Consider the following 21,798-nt stretch of genomic DNA (forward strand, 5'->3'; position numbering starts at 1 on the left):
GCCCTACACACTGGCCGATTTTCTGAAAGATATGAACGATCTCGTTCATAAATGAACGAGAACTCGTTCATATCTTTCAGTGTGGATACTCCAGCGATGAACGATGCGCGTCCCCGCGCTCGTTCATCGCTGGTCTCCCGTCGGCTGTGCATGCAGGTCAATATGGACGATCTCGTCCATATTTGCCTGCACTTCAATGCAGCCGCGTGACGGGGGGGAGTGAAGAAACTTCACTCCCCCCGTCACTGCCCCCCCGCCGCCGGGTCGCTCGTCGGCCGTATTGGCCGTCGGCCACCTCGGCGGCGCATCGTGATATGTGTAGGGCCCCTTACTCTTTCTGCACATGTTATATCTGCCTCCCCTGCAGTGCACATGGTTTTGCCCAACTGCTAACAAAATTCCTGCTGCGCTCAACTTGGAATTACCCCCATGGTTTTGACCATTAGCTAACAAATTTGCTGCTGCGATCAGATCTGAATTACCCCCACAGTGTCAATGGTACATGCACTGTGAGTGATTATCAGTATGTCTGGCATTGTATGCTAAAGACTGTATTTATGTTCCTGCATGTGTCAATATGGGAGGCATTTGATATGCCAGCTGTCGGGATCCCGGCACTCACCATACCAACGCTGGAATCCCGACAGCCGGCATACCGACAACTATTCTCCCTCTTGGATTGTCCACGACAATCAATAAATAGCGTGCCACCGTGCCCGCAAGGGGCTCTTTTGCGCTCACCCTGCTGCCGGCGGTCGGGATCCCGGCGTCGGTATGCTGGGCGCCGTGATCGCAAGCGCCGGCATAACATACTACACCCGAAAATGCTATGTGAGCGATGTATCATACATTGGAGAGAGATAAAATGGAGAGAGATAAAGCACCCGCCAATCAGCTTCTGTCATTTTACAGGCTGTGTTGGAAAAATGACAGGATGGCAGCACGCCAGCCCGATTTGTCTTTCCATGCAAATCGGAACGTCAAATCGGGCGTATCGTTAAGTGTATATGCCCGATCTGCGCTTTCCCGCGTCCGCAGCCGGCATCTTCTGGTCAGCCTTGCCGCAGTGTCAACCAGAAGATATCGCTAACGATGCCATGCTTCCCAGTGCCACATGGCATGTTAGATTGCGCCGTTGTCCCCTGCATTGTATAAGTGTGTATACACGTGCCGATGTAGGATCCTGTCGCCCGTCGGATCGGCCAGCTATACATCTGATGTGTAGCCGACCTTAGGGGCTGATTGTTTGGCACTTTATCTCTCTCCAAGATTTGATACTTCTCCCCCTTTGTGTGTGCCATTATTAATTAACATTTTATTTATATAGATCCAGCTTATTCTGCAGCGCTTTGCAATGGTAATAAAATAGCAAGGTCTATATTTGGGGCACTGTATAGAGGTAACTGCACACAGCCACATAAAAAAGGGAGTGCTGTATAAAATTAGTGATAGCAATATAAAAAAGGGAGTGCTGTATAGAAATAATGATAGCAATATAAAAAAGCAAACTAAAACATACAACATATTAGACTTTAAGTTCCCAGCTGTACCCCGTAGGTGAACGTTTTCCTGAAAATGATTAGACCGGAAAATATCCATCCATGCTATCACAGTAGATTATTCTGGGGCGAGCGCTAGAAAGCCCCTTGCGTGCTCGCTGAGCTGTGGGCACGGTGGCTTGCTGCATTCGCCATAGAGGGAGAAAAGCCTGTGGCGCCGGGATCTTGACAGGCAGTCTCGTGATCGCCTCCTATTCAAATGAGATGCGGTCAAGATGCCGCCGGCCGGAATCCCGGCGGTCGAAATACCGACGCCGGAGTCCCGACCGCCACAATCCCGACATATTCTCCCTCCGTGTGTGTCCACGACACCCATAGAGGGAGAATATAATAGTATGCCGAGCGTAGCGAGGCACCGTGCCCGCAGCGTGGCGAGCGAAGCGAGCCCGCAAGGGGCTGCGTGCCGCTCGCCACCCCTGTCGGGATTGTGTGGTCGGGATTCCGGCGTCGGTATTTCGACCGCCGGGATTCCGGCCAGCGGCATTTAGTACTGATCCCATTCAAACACGCATCTGCCATAATTATGTTGTTATCTTGCTGCAGCCCCACTTACGTTTATTATAATACTACAATGCAGTACGGATGCTGTAATGGTTAGCATTACAGCCTCCAGCACTAAGGTCATGGGTTCAATTCCCACCATGGCCCTAACTGTGTGGAGTTTGTATGTTCTCCCCATGCTTGCGTGGGTTTCCTCCCACAATCCAAAAATATACTGGTAGGTTAATTGAATCCCAACAAATTAACCCTAGCATGAATGTGTGTGGCGTACATGTGGTAGGGAATATAGATTGTAAGCTCCACTGGGTCAGGGACTGATGGGAATGGACAAATATTCTCTGTAAAGCGCTGCGGACTATGTGTGCGCTATGTAAATAACTGGTAATAAATAAATAATGCTGAGGGGCCAATTTATCAAGTTTTTGTGTGTGTGGGGGGGGCATAAAATCAGGTAGAAACTGCAGTTTTTGCATAATCTTTTTTTTTTGTAGCTATGTACTAGTAGCCTAATTCAGGACATTTCACAACAAGTAAAGTCAGCTGTATGTAATGTGCTGTCTCAGACTATTCCACAATGCTGCACTAGGGGGCGACAAAATCCCCATGCACTGATAACAATATAGCAGGCATTCCCAACCTCGGTCACCAAGGCACAATAACAGTGCAGGTTTTAGTGATATCCAGGCTTCAGCGCAGATGGATAAATCAAAATGACTAAGGTGCTAATTAAGGGGCAGATGTATTAACCTGGAGAAGGCATTAGGAAGTGATAAACCAGTGATATGTGCAAGGTGATAAAGGCACCAGCCAATCAGATCCTAACTGTTAATTTACATATTGGAGCTGATTATTATTATTATTAAATTATATTTATAAGGCGCCACATGTGTTTCGCAGCCCCGTACAAAGGACAGTACAGGGAGACAAAACATAGCATTACAGCAAATAAATAACAGAAATAGAGTACAGGTAACATAGAGCACCACACATTCTCAAGACATAATACAGCTAAGATGTAAGTATTGATGGAGTGATCATCGTACTACTAGAGGCTGGTGGCCATAGATGGAGTTGAGTCTTTACTTGCAGGGTAAAGATGGTCTTTGAGTAGGTGAGAGCTGCGAGTGAAATGTGTCGAGACGAGGGCTTAGATAACAAGAGGAAAGAGGGCCCTGCTCTGAAGAGTTAACAATCTAGTGGGGTGGGGCGACAGACAGATGACAAGAGGTGCAGGCAAGCGGGAGTTAACCTGATGGCAGTATGCAAGCAAAGCTGAGATGTTCACGGCATGAGGCAGGGGGGTGGAGGCGCGGCTTCAGGACTGGGTTATGCATCGGGAGGGTATGCTTTGATGAATAGGTGTGTTTTTAGTGCCCGTTTGAAGCTTTGCAAGGTCGGGGAGAGTCTAATGGAGCGGGGGAGTGCGTTCCACTGAAGGGGAGCAGCACGGGCATAGTCATTTTCATCTAAAAAATATTTCCAGGATCAGACCCTTTCTGACCCAGGATGCTACTAAGACTCTTATCCACTCACTGGTCATCTCCAGACTGGACTACTGTAATCTGCTCCTGACTGGCATTCCTGACAAATACCTCTCTCCACTCCAATCTATCCTCAATGCTGCTGCCCGGCTCATCTTCCTCACCAAACGCACTACGTCCACCTCTCCTCTCTTACTAGACCTTCACTGGCTCCCCTTCCCTTTCAGAATCCATTTCAAGCTTCTCACACTCGCTTACAAAGCCCTCACCCACTCCTCTCCCATCTACATCTCTGACCTTATCTCCCTTTACACTCCCACCCGTCCTCTTCACTCTGCTAATGCACGCCGACTCTCCTGCCTACGGATTACTTCCTCCTACTCCTACCTCCAAGATTTCTCACGTGCTGCACCACTTCTTTGGAATTCCCTACCTCTCCCCCTCAGACTCTCCACCTCTCTACAAAACTTCAAACGGGCTCTCAAGACCCACTTCTTCACCAAACCCAGCCAAATCTCATCCTAACCCTCTGTTCTACGCTCTCTATGTACCCCAACTGTGTCACCCCTGTCTGTCTACCCCTCCCCTTTAGAATGTAAGCTCTTACGAGCAGGGCCCTCTTCCCTCATGTGCTTATCCTTTGTTACTTTAATAATCTTCAACTGCACCAATTCCATCAGTCTTCTGCCACCTGATACTTATTCCAGTGTCATCTGCTGATGTAACTATGTTTATTTACCCTGTACTTGTCCTATACTGTCATCAACTGTAAATTGCTGTTTTCCTGTTTGATTATTTGTTTATGTACTCTGTAATTGGGCGCTGCGGAACCCTTGTGGCGCCATATAAATAAAGGATAATAATAATAATAATAATAGTCTTGAACACGAGCACAGGAAGCAGTGACCAGGGCGGTGGAGAGAGTCGACGGTCATTAGTCGACCGTAGGGGGCGGGAGGGACTATGAAGGGAGAGGAGGTTGGAGATGTAGGGAGCAGTGGAATTAGAGATGGCCTTGTATGTGAGGGTGAGGAGTTTGAAGAGGGTTCTGTAGGGGAATGGGAGCCAGTGTAGATTTTGGCGAAGGGGAGTGGCAGATGTGGTGCGGCGGGAGAGGAAGATAAGCCTAGCTGCGGAGTTCAGTACAGATTGGAGGGGAGCAAGATGGGAGCAAGCGAGGCCAGTGAGGAGAACATTGCAGTAGTCAAGTCGTGAGATGACCAGTGAGTGGATGATGAGTTTAGTTGCACTCTGGGAGAGATATGGCCTGATACGAGCAATGTTGCGTAGCTGGAAATGACAGGATTGTGCCAGAGCTTGGATGTGGGGTGCAAAGGAGAGGGAGGAGTCAAGAGTGACACCCAAGCAGCGGAGTTGGGGAACGGGGGAGATGGTGGTGTTGTCAACAATCATAGAGATATTGGTCGGGGGTGTTGCTCTGGATGGGGGGAAGATGATGAGTTCAGTTTTGTCCATGTTGAGCTTCAGAGAGCGCTCAGACATCCAGGAGGAGATTGCGGAAAGGCAGCTGGAAACCTGGGAGAGGACAGAGGGGGACAGATCAGGAGAGGAGAGGTAGAGTTGTGTGTCATCAGCATAGAGGTGGTATTGAAGGCCAAAGGAGGTATTGATTGGCTGGTGCCTTTATCACCTTGCACATATCACTGGTTTATCACTTCCTTATGCCTTCTGCAGGTTAATACATCTGCCCCTAAGTCACCTGTGGCCAAGCATGGATACATTTAAATTCAGGACCGTTGGGGTGCCTTGAGGGCCGCGTTTGGGAACCTCTGCTTTAGACTATTGTCCATGAGCTGTATAAAGAAACTTCACTATCCCCCACCTCCGGTTCGCCCATCTGCCGTATCGGCCGTCGGGCACCACGGCGGCATATCGCCTAATGTGTAGGGCCCTTAAGCTTATCGCTTCTCGGCCTTTTGGCTAAGATCAAGTGTAGTATCTGCTCGAGGGAAACACTTGGTGGAGTACCTGTTCTTACACTAGGAGCGTGAGAGGTTCCTAGATGTGGAATGGAGAAACACCTTGTGGAGTACCATGCCGGGGTGTGGCAAGGCCTCTGGTCGAGAGTGGAGAAAAACCGGGCTTAGTATCCGCTACCTTCGTGGGGGTTTGGGGAAGCCCTTACGTGGAGTGGAGAACGGCCCGGTCTAGTATCTACTCTTGTACTGGGGGTTGACCCTGGCACAGAGTAGGTATGAAGCTTGGTCTGGCTGAAAGGTCGGGAACAACTAGAAGCTCGAGGTGATATGTGCCCCTGGTGCTGGAAGAGCCAGGGGTGCCTGAACCTGCACTGGTGTTGGTTGCCCACCTTTGCACAAGTAAGGCACTTTGCACTATTCACTTCCTCTACTTCTGTTGCACCTTTGTCCTTTGCCCTGGCCTTTTGGCTAGGGCAAGGATAATTTTTTATACCTTCCCCTGGCCTTTTTGCTGGGGCTTATTTATTTATTTATGCACGTGTTTTGCATTTGTGTAAAAACACTAGCACTTATTTTTGTATAGTTTTGTCACGTATCGTTTTTTTTGTTTGGGGTTTAGGTGAGACCCTTATGGGTCACCCTCTACCCTATTTGCCGGGGCCCTCTCCTTTCGGGGAGGGCCAAAGGCTGTTTTCGATCCCCAGGGGGAAGCTCCGGCCAACCTTGGGGATACACGAGGGTCCCTCTGCGCTTCGGCAAGGAGGGACCCACAGTCCCTTTTTCCCCTCAGTAGGCCTTTTGGCTCTGAGGGGTAGGGGAGTAACGGGGCCCTTCTCCTTTCGGAGAGGGTCCAAGAACCTATGCCCCTAGCACGTTTGGTCACAGACACTGGGTGAAGACGCACCGCACCTCGGGCTTCAAGTAAAAAAAAAATAAAAAAAAATGTGTAGGGCCCTTAAGTAAATGTACAGCTCATATCCCTTATGGGGCCCTACACATTAGGCCAGTGATTTTCAACCTTTTTTTACTCGCGGCACACCGAACAATATTTTAAAATTGCCAAGGCACACCATCAGTTCCCCACAGGAAAAAAAACAAAATCCACACATTGGCCCTCACAGTAAAAAAAAAAAAATACACACATACATTTTTTTTTCTGTGTAGGCCAATCACACTGCTCTCCACATAAATCATGTTGCTCCCTACATAAATCAATCACATTGCTCCCTACATAAATCCTATTTCTCCCCACATGAATTATTCACATTGTTCCCCCCATAAATCCTTATTCTCCCCCCATAAATCCTATTGTTCCCCACAGGAGAAATAAAATAACAAATATTAGCCCCTATCGGTCAGTTGTCTTCCTCCTTGTCCCTCAGTGGCGGGGGTTGTTCATAGTGGAGTGCTGCGAATACTGAGCAGGGTACGGTCAGGCAGGTGTAGATGTGGGTGGGCAAGGAAAGCTGTGTATGGAGGCAGGAACTGGAAGATGTGTATGCAGGCGGGTGGGCTGGCTGGGTGGTAAGACGCGGCGGCCGTGACCTATGATATCACACCGCCGTGTCTTCAAAGCATAGGTCACGGCCGGAGCATGACTGATCCTCTAAGAAGAGCCCGGGCCAACCGTTCACTCTGAAGGTGCAGGAAGCGGCTCTGGCTCCGCGGCACACCTTGCAACTGGTGGCGGCACACTAGTGTGCCACGGCACACTGGTTGAAAAAGCCTGCATTAGGCAATATGCCGCCGAGGTGCCTGGCGGTTGATACGGGCGACCCGGCAGAGGGGGGGGGGGGGGAGGAGAGTGACAGGGGGAGCAAAATGCAAAGGCAATGCCTTTGCATTTCAAGAGTAGCTCCCGGCCAGCGCAGCTTTAGCGTGCTGGCCGGGAGCTACTCTTCGCTCCCCGGCCCACAGTGGCTGCGTGTGACGTCACGCAGCCGCTGCAAGCCACTCCCCGCATGGTCCGGCCACGCCTGCGTTGGCCGGACCACGCCCACTAAACGTCGGCCAAACGTCGCCGTTTCGCCCCCTCCCGCCCATGAACCGCCTCTGCCTGTCAATCAGGCAGAGGTGATCGTAGCGCAGCGACGGGCGGCCAAGCGCCGGCACACTGCGGCGCCGGCACACTGCGGCGCCGGCGCATGCGCAGTTCTGACCCGATCGCTACGCTGAGAAAAACTGCAGCGTGCGATCGGGTCAGAATGACCCCCCATAGTCACAAGCTGAAGTGCCGGCGTTGCCCGGGTTACATGGTAAAGTCATTATGTTATCAATGAGTCGGATGTAACTGTCAGCATGAAAACAATAATTCTCAGCTTAGCAGCACTTCCAACACACCCATGAGGTGGCTGCCCGGTGTCATTTTAATTTTCTTGGGGTGTCGCCAGTAGCTCTAATCCCATAGTTGCCTACCGTCCCTCATTCTGCAGGAGAATCCCTGAAATAGCAGCAATCTCCCTCACTCCCTGAAAAGACCCCCATTATACAGCTATTACATTCTTGGGGGGAAAAATAAATCAGAGATACATACATTCAAATGGGATCATTAGTGCCATTTCCCTGCATTGGTTATACGGCACAATGATCCTTATGGCCACTTACAGTATATGGAACCTCTTGTAAAACACAATACACAAACAAATCCTGCAAAATATCATTGTCTTTTCTTCAACAAATAGATCTTACTAACCTTGGGGCTCATTTACATTTGGATGTCAGTCATTTTCATGACACGCCTCTCTGATGTAGCATTACGCGCCCGCACTTATAGGTGTTACTTTCACATCTCCCTGAGATGCTTTTTCAAAAGTAGGCAAGTAGCCCTAATCCTCAACTCTCCTTTTTTTTTTTTTCCTTGGGGTGTCGCCAGTAGCCCTAATCCCTAGTTTTTGTGACATAGGCATGGAGGAATAGATGGGGCCGATAGTACAGGGAGGTCTATGTGGATGGTGGGAAGCACGGGCTTTGGGCACAGAGGGCAGGTGTCTCTAATCTGTACCCACTCTGCAATGCAGGAATGATGGAAGACGTGGTCACAGGGAAGCTGAGTGACTCTGTCCCCATTACTGTAGGCTGTTATATAAATGCTGCAGGAGTCTGTCACGGGATGGAAGTCTGTCACGCAGTCCGGCTGGTTGAAACTCGGTAACAGGCTGTGAAGACCTCCAGGGATGTTCCATCTTTACTGGGGTGCAGCCATAGGCCTCTGGTCACGACGTGCAGGACTCCTGGAACCAGCCCTCTCCTCTAATGCCCTCCTCTGAGAGGCGCGTGTACTTTGCCTCTGAAACCCATCTCCCTGGCCACTTTCATCTCTAAACCCTCTCCATCCTATCTGGTCACTCACAAGTCGACGCAGTTCTATTCGGCTCATCGCGTTTCCAAAATCTTAGTTTTGTAACAACAAAAAGTAGCGCGTTCAATCCAGGAACTGAACAAATGCCACTGTTGGGCCTGTGCGCTGGGGTTTTATGCCTTCCCATAGGTCATTCTGATGTCATAATGAATGACATCACTGGAGCCAAGATGGAGGATTCCAGCTGCAGAGTATCTGTGCCTACATGAATGGGGCTGGCTATTGCTTCTGACCAGTGTACACATTATTTCCACAATCTCTATAACAAAGCCCCACCAGCTACCCCATAAGCAGCGTGAGATCTGTAACTCAGGACTGTGGCGCTGCAGTAATGACACATGGTAAATTCCCATCTCTGTCCCATTGCTAATGTCACGCTTTCCCCTGATATTCCCCCAATCCCACATCACTCAGCCATCTGCAACACCTAATTCATAAGCTCCAGTGTATAATGGACCTAATTCAGATGGTTTATGTACAAATCCGATGGCGTGCGGTCTGCGCAGGCGCACGTGTGATATCGCTCGCAGCCCCGTCAGCCGCAGCATAACTGACATGATGCGGCATTTGGGGGGCGGCGCCCGGCATTGTTCTTCAAAACGGGGGTGTGCCTTCTTCATTTTGAAGACGTGATGGGTCCAGGATCTGCTTTGTCAGATGCAGACTTACTGGACCCGGGTGTCCGGATGAAACATCCAGCCTGAATAAGCTTCAGTTACGTAGGCTGACCAGTGCCTAAAGACATTGGGAAATGCGACCGATGGTTGCGATGGTGATCCAAGGCTGCATTCTCAGATGCAGCACTTGGATCTGGCAGATGCATGCAGGAGGCGGCTATCTCCTACAGGTTCTCAAAATCGGTCCTCGGGGGCCCACACAGTGCATGTTTTGCAGGTCTCCTCACAGAATCGCAAGTGAAATAATTAGCTCCACCTGTGGACCTTTTAAAATGTGTCAGTAATTAATACACCTGTGCACCTGCTGGGTTACCTGCAAAACATGCACTGTGTGGGCTCCCGAGGACCGAGTTTGAGAACCTCTGTCCTACAGGCTCCTCCTGCTGCATTTAATCACACAGAATTGCAGAACCGCTGCCTTGCGGCTGTGCAATTCCATCCATACATGAACTAGGCCCAATATAATCTGCAGCTCATTCTAAGTATCACTGACGTATTCCTCAGTCACCGCCAGTACAAACATTCAGAGATTCGAATTGAGAATTATTTTGTTGCGCAATGCTCTTCAAATAATGGATATATTCTGCTTATCCTGTATGTATGATGACGGGCATACGTTCATACCATGCGCCATCTCATTAAAGAGCGTGACTTTGATATAAATCACAGCCATGTTTCTAAAAGTAGCTGTTCCAGCTGGTTTAACACCCCAGGGTTGCCAGGTGTGAAAACGGTGTTTTTACCGCATTTTCCCGATAGTACATCCCACCCTTGGTCATTATCCCCCCCCAAAAAAAGAAAAACAGAAGTCATGTGTGGAAAGTAAATACACCCTCAGTGCCTTCATCTCAACAAAGATGGTAATTTGAGCCAGGTAAAACTGAGTGTAGGGATTCCCTATATGGTTCTGTATGCAAAATATAGAGTGTACTCTCCAAACCAAATCACAAGCTGCCTTCATTACTGAAGCTAAGTGATAATAATTTGTATTTATCACATTCCCCCTCCCCTCAATGGATCTGCACTTAGCGCCTCCATGTGCTGGCCACGGCGCCGCTTCTCACCACGTTCCCTACATTACCCAGGCCCAGCCCAGCTCTCTGTGGCCCTGTATGCAATAGATCATTGCAATGCTTTCAAAATGCTGTAAATTTGAAATGTTTAAGAATACAGTAGCACTGAAACTTAAGGTAAGAGTTCTCTCTCCATAGAGCTTACAGTCTAGGGCAGTGATTTTCAACCGCTGTGCCGCGGCACACTGGTGTGCCGCCAGCGGTTGTCAAGTGTGCCGCCGCCGCCAGAGATCCCTGCTGCCAGTCCCCGTCTGCTGCCGTCTTCACTATACAATGACCGCGTAAGAGCTGCCTGCGCTGCCCGATAGTGATACTGATTTACAGCATCACTATCGGGCAGCACAGGCAGCTCTTCTGCGGTCACTGTATAGTGAAGACGGCAGCTTTCCTGCGGGCCCGCCCGTGACCCCTACGACGTGGCGTGACTCATAGGTCACGTACACATCACCATCCCGCCTAGGCAGCGACTAGTTTCCCTTCGTGGCCCGTGCTGCTGTGTTCTGCTCCTCAATGCTCCTGCCGCTAAGGGGGAAAACAAAAAAGGTTTGGGCCAGTGCTTTATGATGTGTGTGCAGTGCCATTACTATGTGTGTGGTGGCATTACTATGGGGGTCAGTGTGTGTGTGGTGGCATTACTGTGGGTGTCAGTGTGTTTGGTGGCATTACTATGGGGGTCAGTGTCTCTGGTGGCATTACTGTGGGTGTCAGTGTGTTTGGTGGCATTACTATGGGTGTCAGTGTCTCTGGTGGCATTACTGTGGGTGTCAGTGTGTTTCGTGGCATTACTATGGGGGTCAGTGTATTTGGTGGCATTACTATGGGGGTCAGTATATTTGGTGGCATTACTATGGGGGTCAGTGTGTCTGGTGGCATTACTGTGGGGGTCGGTGTGTGTGGTGGTATTACTATGGGGGGCAATGTGTGCAATTACTATGGGGGACAGTGTGATGGCATTACTATGAGGGTCAATGTGTGGAATTACTGTGGCAGACAGTGTGTTCAAGTACTGTGCATTATTTTAATAACTGTTGGGGACAATGTGTGTGTGTTTTTAGCTTAGGGGACAAATATGTTTGTTTAATTTCCCTGTGTGTGTTTTATTTTTCCGTGGGGTACCGATGGTGTGCCTTGGCAATTTTTAAATCTTTTTGGTGTGCCGCGAACTGAAAAAGGTTGAAAATCACTGGTCTAGGGGAATATCCAATTACCGGTGAATTAACATGGGGACGTTTTTTGGAATTTTTTCCAATGTTTCACAATTATTTTTTTTTACAGGCAATCCAATATGGATCGCCCGTAAAAAAAATAAAAATACTGACCTCCCGAAAACACACAGGTTCAGTGAAATCTGTGTTTTTGTGAGAAACAGAACAATTTTCGTTTGAAAACGGGGCTGTTTCAGGTGACCTGCAGTGTCCTATGTCCGCTGTAGCAGCAGCAGGCTGGGTCCACAGTGAGGGTGCCGCGGCCCGGGAACCGGCACCCAGTGCCGAGACCCCCGGCAAGGAAGCCGGGCTCCGGGGCAGCGCCGCAGCCCCCTCTTCCTCTGAACCCGGTGGCGGTCATGTTACCGGGAAGCCGGAGGTCATCGCTGCATCGGGAACTATCAGGAGCCAGCATCAGAAGCCTCAATAAGCTGCCGCTCGTACTGGCTTATTTGGGCTGATAGGATAGCCCCCTAAAGGTGATTAGAGAAAGGAGACTTATGGTACGTTAGATGTGCTGGTTTACAGTCCCTCTTGTACCCTTGACTTGTAATCACACAGAAATGGAGGACATTGAGGAGCAGATTATAGTAACATAGTAACATAGTATCTGAGGTTGAAAAAAAGACAATTGACCATCGAGTTCAACCTATTTGTGGTGTCCTCTGCATGATGATTTGACTAAATAGTAACTATAATGCATGACTATGCACCATACCCCTGGATATCCTTATCCAATAGGAATTTATCTAACCCATTCTTAAAGGTGTTGACAGATTCCGCCATTACAACTCCCTCGGGCAGGGAATTCCAAACACGTATTGTCCTTACCGTGAAAAAGCCTTTACGCCGTATTGTGCGGAATCTCCTCTCCTCTAACCTGAGCGAGTGTCCACGAGTCCTCTGTGTTGATCTAACCAAAAACAGGTCCCGCGCAAGCTCTGAGTATTGTCCCCTTATATATTTGTAGATGTTGATCATATCCCCTCTTAGTCTCCGCTTTTCCAATGTAAACATGCCTAGTCTTTCAAGCCTTTCCTTGTATTCCATCGTCTCCATGCCCTTAATTAGTTTGGTCGCCCTCCTTTGTACCTTTTCAAGCTCCAGGATATCCTTTTTGTAGTACGGTGCCCAGAACTGTACACAGTATTCAAGGTGTGGCCTCACTAGTGATTTATATAATGGGAGTATAATACTCTCGTCCCTAGCATCAATACCCCGTTTTATGCATGCTAATATCTTATTAGCCTTCTTTGCTGCAGTCCTACTTTGGGTACTACTGCTTAGCTTGCTATCTATGAGGACACCTAAGTCCTTTTCCAGTACAGAATCCCCTAGTTTTACCCCATTTAGTAGGTAGGTGTAATTTTTGTTCTTGTTACCACAGTGCATTACCTTACACTTGTCTGTGTTGAAGCGCATTCTCCATTTGGCTGCCCATGCTTCTAATTTAACTAAGTCGTTCTGAAGAGACTCGGCATCCTCCTCTGTATTTATAGCCTTACACAATTTGGTATCATCTGCAAAAATTGACACAATAGTGGGGGATGTAACACAGGTACAGTGGCGGGAACTAGCGAGCGGTGGGCCCAGGTGCGACAAAACGCTTTGCCCCCACCCCCCCCCCCATCCCATCCAAGTCCACCCCCTCACCCCTGGAGAGGATCTGGTGAGGGAGACCTGCTCAGGGCCAGAGAAATGGATACCTAGCAACAGTGCCGTAACTAGACATTTTAGCACTATGTGCAAGAAACGTCATCGGAGCCCCACCCCTGCATGCAAAACAGGGGCAGTGCGCACCGTAGGCGCGTGCAAAAATACATAGTGGCATGGCTTCGTGGGGAAGGGGTGTGGCCACAAAATAATACCAATTCATAAAACGGTGCACAGTAGTCTCCGTTATTCAAATTACGCCGCACAGTAGCACCACCAGGTAGAGACCCTTTTACACCTTACGGCGGACAGATTCCTCTTTTTACATTACAGCAGACAGCGTGCCCTTGTTACACATTACGGCAGACAGCATCCCCCTTTTTACACATTACGGCAGGCAGATTCCCCCTTTTTACACATTGCGGCAGACAGCGTCCCCTTTTTGCACATCACGTCAGGCAGATTCCCCCTTTTTACACATCACGTCAGGCAGATTCCCCCTTTTTACACATTGCAGCAAAGATTCCCCCTTTTTACACATTACGGCAGGCAGATTCCCCCTTTTTACACATTGCGTCAGGCAGATTCCCCCTTTTTACACATTGCGGCAAGCAGATTCCCCTTTTTACACATTGCGGCAAGCAGATTCCCCCTTTTTACACATTGCGGCAGGCAGATTCCCCCTTTTTACACATTGCGGCAAGCCAGATTCCCCCTTTTTACACATTGCGGCAGGCAGATTCCCCCTTTTTACACATTGCGGCAAGCAGATTCCCCCTTTTTACACATTGCGGCAGGCAGATTCCCCCTTTTTACACATTGCGGCAAGCCAGATTCCCCCTTTTTACACATTGCAGCAGACAGTCCCCCTTTTTGTACATAGAAAGAAAGAAAGAAAGAATTATACTTACCCTCTCCGCTGGCTCAGGCTCCTTGGTGCAGCTTCTGGTCACGATTCCCGGGCAGGAGAGAAGGAGGAGGAGGGAGGTGGAGGAGGGAGCCGCAGCAGCGCTGTGTTATCGGTGGAGGCGCTGCTGCTGCTGCCCCTCTGCTTCACTATAGGCTGTTCTCGGAAGACAGCCTATAGTGAAGCAGAGGGACAGCAGCAGCAGCGCCTCAACCAGTAGTAAAGCGCTGCATGCGGCTCCCTCCTCCATCTCCCTCCTCCTCCTTCTCCCCCGTACCGCTGCACTCCTCTCCTCTCTGTCCGGGTGGCTATGTGCTGCGGGCAGCGGTTGCCCGCAGCACACAGCGGGCATGTAATGAGTCAGTTTGACTGATTACATGCTTTGGGCCCCTGGACAGTGGCGGGCCCCAGTGCAACGCACTGGTTGCACTGGCGGTAGTTCCGCCTCTGCACAGGTAGGAGTAATGTTCCTGTTGTAGATGTTAAGCTTGAGATGTCAGGTTTGGTCACAGAGGATGGTGTTATCTGCCATGTTACTGGATAAAATACAAGGTCATTTACTGCTAAGGTTAGGGGTTCAGCTGATTATCTGTGGTAGTGCATTCTAGAGGATAGTGTGAGCTCACGCCCCTTTAGTGATGTCAGCGGGTCTCCCGTGAGGCCAGGCCCGCTGCCTGAGAAGCCACAGCCCCTTTTGACGCGTGCAGGGAGGTTTCTTGGCTGCAGTGGGTGTCAGCACTGCACAAAGATAAGCGCTATAGGAGAGTTACAGTGCAGCAATGTCAGGGACGCTAGAGAAGAACCACAATCTAAAATAGGATTCTGGGAAAATTTGGGCTCGAGCAAGTGATACCTATCCTAAGTGGGGGGACCTTTTATGGCCATGCCTGCAAGTTCAAAGTTTTTGTAGTAGGGCAATACAGGCGATTGCCTCTGCTGGTGTACCCCTGTCTCCTCTAACGCCACCGGTGTGCTCACTCAGTAATTTTGGCTGAGGATGTATTTGACCGATATACTAGGCAATATGTTCGGCGCTGTGATCTACAAGATAGCACGCTGATATGCCGGGCAATGTATGAACGGTCAGTGGCACAGACCGTTCCGACACCTGCAGCTATCCATTTCCATGGCTGGAGGTGTCGTTGCTCGTACACCACAGCCAGGGACAGTGGTGTCCCTGGCTGTGGCGGCTGCCAGCTCCGGGCTCAAACAGCCCCCTGGCTGCTCAAACCGAGGGCCACCTGGTTGATCCTGCTGTAGCACATGCTCGTCTCAAAGATTAAACCATGCACCTGCACATGGGCGGTACAGTGAAACTGTGAATGGCTCATCATTCAGTTATGGTTCCTTTGCAAAATCTCGGTTATGCCCAGTGAGCCGGCCAGGCAGTGAGCACTGAGCTGATGTGCTGTGGGCTCTGGCGGGGATCGCCGGAGGGGGGAGTATTCAGTCCCATGCTCCAGGCAAATGAGATGTTAATACATCTCGTCAGTGTACCTTCCTGCTTCACCTCTGTAAAGAGTGCTATTGCGGCATGATATATGCTTCTATAATACATCTCCCCCTATATGTATATTGCTCGGAAGGCTGAGTGTAAATATGACCGTATCTGGTCTGGGTGGCGACAGTCCCGTTATGCTGAAATGCCTGCAGAACGGGCGGCAATTCCTGCCTCTCGCCTACAGGACAGATCAATTTAGTGTACTAAAGTGCCTTTTGCTTTTATTCGTTGCCCCCTATGTTTAATCATTTGGGGCCCCGGGCAGCTGCAGCTGAATCCTCTTATGCATTTGTATATATATTTACGGTTCGTTGTCTATTGTCTTCTATATTTCATGCATGTATGCATTATGCTTTCCTTTTGTATGTGTAGGTTTTATTTTTTGCTCATGTATGGGTTTTTTTCTTTTTTTTGCTTTGTTGGGCATGAAATAACGACGGTCGGGTTGCCTACGGTCACATGACCAACTGTGGCATTTCGATAATGAGTACCCCTCTCCTGCCCCCTACCCTTACCCTAGGGATAAACAGTGGGAGGGTGGCAGCTAGGACTAACCATCGGGGTTGGCAGCTACGGCTAACCACCCACCTAGTGCCCTAACCCTCCCCCTTCCCAGGCCCTGACCCTAACCCGAAACTTCCAATTGTAAAGCGCAAAGGAATTTTCTGCACTATATAAGAAACTGTTAATAAATAAATAATACTCACATTTGGTATTTTGAGTTGTTTCGGGTTTCCATCATCAGTCAAATGACCTGCGGCATCGAGACTGCAGAGATGTATAGGTGAGAGTAGGGTGGGTGTGATGGTGTGTTATTGTGGGAAGTCTAGGCTGGAGTAGGGAAAGATCTAATAAATAAATGGGTTTTCACAGAGCATTTAAAGATTTTAAGGCTGTGAGATATACATCTTCTACTGGGATGTAGTTAAGGTACCAACCGCCGGTCACTATACCGATGCCAGAATCCCCCTGGTGGACTATTCCCATGACACTCATAGACACCCACGACACCTATAGAGTGGGAAAAGAACCTGTGGTGAGAACAGCGAGCCCGCTTCGTTGAGCTAGCGATCTAAACACCGGAATCCCGGCGTCGGTATGGTGACCCGCGGTATCCCAACCGCCGGTCACCCATACTCAACCCCTTCTACTGATGTATATTACTGTTAACACCTGAAATTTGGACCACTATTAGTATATACTTAGGGCCACTCATGACCAAATGTAAGTGGACACCTGAACATCACACCTGCTCGATGAAAGTCTCATCCCAAAACCACGGGCATTAATACAGAGTTGCCGCCATCTTCACCTCCCTTATCGTTAGTGATGCCAGGCACTGATAATGCACAATATGTTCTGATTTGCAGATATCAGTGGTGTTGACATCAGGGCTCCATGCCGGCCAGTCAAGTTCCTTCACACCAAACTCAGCAAACCATTTATTGCTGGACCTCAATTTGTGCCATACTGAAATAACAAGGGATCTTCAACAAACTATTGTCACAAACTTGAAAGCACACAATTCTCTAGAGAGTTTATTGTAAGTAAGAGGCTCAGGGCACACCATGAAAATAGCTTTAGATCATTAATTCTCCTCCACCAAAAGTTACAGGTAGCAGTACGTATTCACATTGTTTGAAATCAAACAATGAAACAAATAAGAAAACAACATATATGCTGCACACTGGTATATGCTTGTAGGTCCATATGGACCAGCAGTTGCATTGTCCAACATTGAAATACAGTATAATTTGGGCAGCATGGCAGCATTACTTCCTCACATCATTGACGTCATCGGTTCATTACTCGGCTTCCCATTTTTAGCAGCTATTTACATGAGCATTAAAGAGCCGGCAGCATGAACATGCTCACTGTGCTTCTGAGAAATATTGTCTGACCTAGAACCATACGAGTGCATACAGGGGACTGGCTGCTCAGGTGTGGTTGGAGGTGCAGCACATAGCCCAAAGTACCGATGTTCAGTACTTTGCGCATGTTCAAAACCCGTTCTGTGACGTTGATAGCAGATCAGCTGCTGACTGTCAGTGATTGACAGTCTGCTGCCGTTTGGGGGTGATGAGGCCGAGATCACGGTCAGAAGAGGAAGATTACCTGGCCTCTTCGTAGGAAGTGCATCATCCGGCTTGCGCGAACCCATGGACGCTGCATCAATAGCACCTACAACCACATCTGAATCAGGCCCAGGGTGCACCTGCACTATCCCTTAGGCAGACTCAGGGGGTCATTCAGACCCAGCCGCTATTGCGGCCTGGAGCGCAGTGGCCACATTGCGGCTGCGCAGGCATACATATTGCAGTCGCATCTCCGCTGGATGCGATCACAATGGGATTGACAGCGGCGGGCACTTTCAGAGCTATGGTGCGCTGCCAAGGGTCAACCCTAGATCCGATGCGTTCACAATTAGATTACAGATGCATCAGGAGGCGACCTTACACATGCTGGGCGGCCTTGCCCTTGTGCTGGGCAGAGATGAATGTAGATCCAGCTGCGAACTGCGTTCATCTCTGAATAACCCCCTCAGTCTGTTACCTAAAGCTTTTCCATCTTGGATCTCAGTTGGGAAGAAGCAGCCTCTTTTTGAATCCAAGATGGCCGATTTCAAATTGCTTATCTGAATAGAGCCATACTTGGATTACAGCCTTACATTGGCCATCAGCCTTACATTGGCCATACAGCCTTACATTGGCCATCTTGGATTGAAAACAAGGCTGCCTCTTCCATGGGTGCTGGCTGAGATGTGGGGAGGACCACTGCCCAAGTGAGTAGTGAGGAGAAACCTATGGCTCGGAGTGATGTGTTGTCACTCACCCCTTGCTCTGACCCTGCCTATGCCCAAAAACTGCAGGGGGTCTGCCAACCATCAGCACACTGGCTACGAATTAGTACCTGTCCGTAATCTCCGATGACCTACAGCCCAAAACAGCAGCTGATTTAAACATTGGATAGGGCAGTGGTTCCGAAACTTTCTTGAATCACGGTGCCCTACAGTATAATTATTTATGACAGCACTCCTAGGACCTAATGCAGCAAGGATTGAAGTTTCTGCTAAAAAGCAGTGGCTGCGATCAAAATAGTTGCCGCCCAAAAAGAGAAAAAAAAAAAGCCCATTGCAGAAGTTGTGAATGCATCGCAATGTGCATTCTGATTGCAAAACCATACGCAATTACCAGAACATCGAAGATTTTTCCCATCTGCGCCTAGCAAGGTCATCCACAATTCTGGTGATGCAAGAGGCTGAAAGTGGTCATTGCTGATGTCAGATACATTCCTTAAAAACGCCTGGGCATGCCTACTTTTCTTCAAACACACCCAGAAAATGGCAGGTTTCCGCCCAGAAATTCCGGCTTCCTGTCAGTCAGCGGCTGCATGGTGATTACAATCTGTACACAATTTATGTAGTTATTTTCCCTCACGCGTGCACAATGCGAACGCTGCGTATGCGCAGTTGTTTGATAATCGGTCGGATTGTGATTCTCAAATTTTGCAATACAACTTGAATAAGGCCCTTAGGCCAGAAGTTCTTCATTGAGAAATTAATTTAAAAAAACTAGCGATGTGCACCGGAAATTTTTCGGGTTTTGTGTTTTGGTTTTGGATTCGGTTCCGCGGCCGTGGTTTTGGATTCGGACGCGTTTTGGCAAAACCTCCCTGAAAATTTTTTGTCGGATTCGGGTGTTTTTTTACAAACAAAACTCAAAAACAGCTTAAATCATAGAATTTGGGGGTAATTTTGATCCCATAGTATTATTAACCTCAACCATAATTTCCACTCATTTCCAGTCTATTCTGAACACCTCACAATATTATTTTTAGTCCTAAAATTTGCACTGAGGTCGCTGTATGACTAAGCTAAGCGACCCAAGTGGCCGACACAAACACCTGGCCCATCTAGGAGTGGCACTGCAGTGTCAGACAGGATGGCAGATTTAAAAAATAGTCCCCAAACAGCACATGACGCAAAGAAAAAAAGAGGTGCACCAAGGTCGCTGGATGGCTAAGCTAAGCGACCCAAGTGGCCGACACAAACACCTGGCCCATCTAGGAGTGGCATTGCAGTGTCAGACCGGATGGCAGATTTAAAAAATAGTCCCCAAACAGCACATGACGCAAAGAAAAAAAGAGGTGCACCAAGGTCGCTGGATGGCTAAGCTAAGCGACCCAAGTGGCCGACACAAACACCTGGCTCATCTAGGAGTGGCACTGCAGTGTCAGACAGGATGGCAGATTTAAAAAATAGTCCCCAAACAGCACATGACGCAAAGAAAAATAGAGGTGCACCAAGGTCGCTGGATGGCTAAGCTAAGCGACCCAAGTGGCCGACACAAACACCTGGCCCATCTAGGAGTGGCACTGCAGTGTCAGACAGGATGGCAGATTTAAAAAATAGTCCCCAAACAGCACATGACGCAAAGAAAAAAAGAGGTGCACCAAGGTCGCTGGATGGCTAAGCTAAGCGACACAAGTGGCCGACACAAACACCTGGCCCATCTAGGAGTGGCACTGCAGTGTCAGACAGGATGGCACTTAAAAAAATAGTCCCCAAATAGATGTGCAGCACACATATGGATAGTATACTTGACGACACAGAGGTAGAGCAATGGACTACTGTACCGTACTGCTATATATATACTGGTGGTCAGCAAAATTCTGCACTGTCCTCCAACTATATACTGCGCACAACTACAATGCAGCACAGATATGGATAGTATACTTGACGACACAGGTAGAGCAGTGGACTACTGTACCGTACTGCTATATATATACTGGTGGTCAGCAAAATTCTGCACTGTCCTCCTACTATATACTGCGCACAACTAAAATGCAGCACAGGTATGGATGGATAGTATACTTGACGACACAGAGGTAGAGCAATGGACTACTATACCGTACTGCTATATATATACTGGTGGTCAGCAAAATTCTGCACTGTCCTCCTACTATATACTGCGCGCGACTAAAATGCAGCACAGGAATGGATGGATAGTATACTTGACGACACAGAGGTAGAGCAATGGACTACTGTACCGTACTGCACCGTACTGCTATATATATACTGGTGGTCCGCAAAATTCTGCATTGTCCTCCTACTACATACTACAATGCAGCGCAGATATGGAGCGTTTTTCAGGCAGAGAACGTAGATATTTTCAGCACACTGAGCACAGATATTTGCAGCACACTGAGCACAGATATTTGCAGCACACTGAGCACAGATATTTGCAGCACACTGAACACAGAAACTGAGAGAACGCAGCCACATCCTCTCGCTATCATCTCCAAAGCACGAGTGAAAATGGCGGCGACGCGCGGCTCCTTATATAGAATACGAATCTCGTGAGAATCCGACAGCGGGATGATGACGTTCGGGCGCGCTCGGGTTAACCGAGCAAGGCTGGAAGATCCGAGGTTGCCTCGGAACCGTGTAAAATGGGTGAAGTTCGGGGGGGTTCGGATCCCGAGGAACCGAACCCGCTCATCTCTAAAAAAAACTAATATTTTATGTAAATTGTGCTTACCTGTCATCGTTAGGATCAGTTATGTGGTGGTGGTCAGGGTTGTGCTTGTGTTTTTGTCAGCCACTGGTTTTGCCTATCGCATTGACCAGAAATAATTTTTTGTTAATTGTCTAATTTTTATTGGAAATTTAAAAAGTTACACCCAGACATTAAAGAGGCATATGAATTGTAAGGCAAACATGAGGAATAATACAGGAGGGCATAAACAGTGTATAAATGACAAAATAAAGATTAGCCACCAAGCCATCGGACATGAGAAATGAAACAATAGCAGTATATAGTAAAAACAATGACATGCAGAATACCCTAAATCAAACACTGATTACTTAATCGCCACCCAAAGGCGCCATTCGGGTGTACACATGAGAGAACCAGATTTATAATGGGGCATAGGTGACATACC

At 48.6% G+C, this 21,798-nt stretch overlaps 1 protein-coding gene and 1 pseudogene across 2 annotated transcripts in view; both read left to right on the plus strand.

Moving 5' to 3' along the window:
- FGD1 (FYVE, RhoGEF and PH domain containing 1) overlaps positions 1–21,798 on the plus strand; it is a 233,595-nt gene that overhangs the window by 106,126 nt on the left and 105,671 nt on the right. The window lies entirely within an intron of this gene.
- On the plus strand, positions 5,463–5,535 carry LOC134953701 (U2 spliceosomal RNA; annotated as a pseudogene).

The sequence above is a fragment of the Pseudophryne corroboree genome, chromosome 8, assembly GCF_028390025.1.
Source record: "Pseudophryne corroboree isolate aPseCor3 chromosome 8, aPseCor3.hap2, whole genome shotgun sequence".
Lineage (NCBI taxonomy): Eukaryota > Metazoa > Chordata > Amphibia > Anura > Myobatrachidae > Pseudophryne > Pseudophryne corroboree.